The 2500-nt window shown below is 35.4% G+C and overlaps 1 protein-coding gene across 1 annotated transcript in view; it reads left to right on the forward strand.

Annotated features, from left to right (window-relative positions):
• LOC144966143 (receptor-type tyrosine-protein phosphatase-like ida-1) overlaps positions 1-2500 on the forward strand; it is a 367489-nt gene that overhangs the window by 89402 nt on the left and 275587 nt on the right. The gene's annotated exons all lie outside the window — the stretch shown is intronic.

A 2500-nucleotide genomic window follows, 5' to 3' on the forward strand; every position in this document is an offset into this window, starting at 1 on the left:
CTGAAAATTGATATTGATGGAGATTTGGGGATTTCTGTAATTGAAAATTCTTAACTCTAAACAAGGAAACGAAAAATAAAATGAAGAAAGGAATTTAGAAAAAAGAGATTTTTGTATTTATATATTATTGTCTATTTTTGTTTTGATTTGTTTGTTTGTTTGTATTTAATTTTTTTTTTATTTAATTTTTTTTTGCGTAAAATAAATGGTATCTTGGAAAATGAGAGTAACAAAATATATTGCCCGTGGTTTAGGTGTACGGTGTCCAGTCATGTCACGAAAGTCAAGCCACGTTAAGCATTGTTACTGGTCGGATGAGTGACAGCGATCGTAAAATATGCTGGTCCAGGCATTGACAAAATGAGGGTCATTTAATTAAATCGATCGATATTTGAAGAAGGAAGAGTTTTCTGGCTAAATTTTAAAATATTTTGGGTTTTTCCAGAGTCTTCCAGAATGGTCTTTCCTTTTTGTTTTTTTGTTAAAAACAAAATTCGTGTTGTTTAGTTTCACAACTCAACATTGTTAGCATCTCCTAAAACTAAACTTAAGTATTTTAGTGATAGGTCTCTTATGAAATTCGGACCCACGATTTGGAATGATCTCCCTCAATCTGTGAGATTCTCGAGCTCAATAGACATTTCCAAAACAGCCCTGAAAACACATGTTTTCAGGAAATATTTACTTAATTGAATTTTAAATGTATTGTATGTGACATTTATATTGATGATGTATTGATGCCCTTCTATGCTCTTAATTGTTTTGATACTTTAGTTGATTTTTGTTTTTTTAAAGTGCTTTGAGGTTTCGACGAAAGGCGCTATATAAATATGCTTATTGTTATTATTATTATTATTACAACTGAGAAAAAGTCAATACTCCATTGTAAAGTGAGTTGATTGGAGAGAGATACTTGATCCCTGTGTTTGTGTGAGACAATGAGACTGTTTTTTGGCCTAATGTGGAAAACAAATGCAAACGCGTATTTAAAATTTTGGCCAGAAAACTCGTCCTTCAAATATCGACCGATTAAAATGACTCTCATCTTGGAAAAAAAATTATCTCAAACCTGGGACTTCGCCGAAGTCCCAGGTTTGAGATTTTTATTTTTGCCAAGATGAGAGTCATTTTAATCGATCGATATTTGAAGGACGAGTTTTCTGGCCAAAGTTTTAAATACGTTCTTTTTCTTGAGTCTGCCGGTATTGTGGTTTGGCCTAAGAAAACAGAACGTTTATAATTGGACGTTTTGGTGATAGTGAAATGTTTTCACAAAGGGTTAACAGTTAACATCCGTGGGTGAGTTTCCACGAAGGGTTAACATCCGTGGGTGATTGGAGAAACAATAAGGCATTGGTATATTGTATATTGATTTTTGGCGGTCCCGGATAGCGATAGCTCAGTTGGTAGAGCACTCGCTTCACGAGCAAAGGGACCGAGATCGATCCCGGGTGCAGTCGAGTCGAGATTTTTTCTGACACCCTCTTCTCCCCCTCCCGTATGTCCACCCAGCAGCGATTGATTGTGTAGCTGGGTCTGATAGATCTGGTGGAAACTATTTTGCTAGCGTCTTATCCAAAGGTTAGCAAGCAATTGTTATTGTCCGTTTCACGCTATAGAAACCGGGATAACCTCCGGCTCCATGAATCTGTGGCTGTGAAGGATGTATTGATAATGAGATGATGTTTTTAAGTAGACTTTCCTATTTCCTACTTAGACTTGTATCGAGACACTATGAGCACGTTTAGTTGTAATATTATATATTGCGCTATATAAATGCTTTGGTACTTTCTTTTTCTATGTGTAACCTTAAATTATGTTTAACCTTCTCCATACCAGCCATTTTCAGAATTTTCCCCAAAACTTCACACCCACCCAACACAAAAACAGACATTTCTTACTCAAACAGAAAAACAACAAGCACATTCTATACGTAATATTGTTCGGCAATATGGGCTCTATTACAGAATGTCAAGTTTTTATAGCTATAGTAAAAAGAAATGAAATCTGGATGAGAAAAGTGACGGTTGCATCGTAACAAATGTGACGACTTTCCAATAGGTGGTAAGGGGAGGGTTAAAGTCGAGATGTAAATATTAACGGCAATACTCTTCAACAGTCATAACGTCACTTCCTTCCTAATGACGCATGGTAACTTAGTAACACTGGCTCTAAACTATCGGAACAATGGCGGACGCCCGTATGAAATATTTCTCCAGCGAGCATAAAAGCGTATCCAGAGGAAAAAACAACAACATAAATTTGATAATGTTTTGACTTTTACACATTCTGATCACAAGACATATGAAAATTTCTAGCAAGCATGAAAAATAAAAAGTAATGATTTTCTTTGTTTAGAACCAAGATGGCCGCCGTTGCCGGGCGGCGTGACATCAGACTACTGAATTTAATTATGGACTTGATTTAAAACTATTGTAATAGACAATAATCTGATTTGGGTTGAGAATATTATTATGTCCATTACAAAAATGTTAAAAAT

Source organism: Berghia stephanieae, chromosome 2, assembly GCF_034508935.2.
Source record: "Berghia stephanieae isolate SIO BIC M18660-M18661 chromosome 2, UCSD_Bste_1.3, whole genome shotgun sequence".
In the NCBI taxonomy this organism is placed as follows: Eukaryota; Metazoa; Mollusca; class Gastropoda; order Nudibranchia; family Aeolidiidae; genus Berghia; species Berghia stephanieae.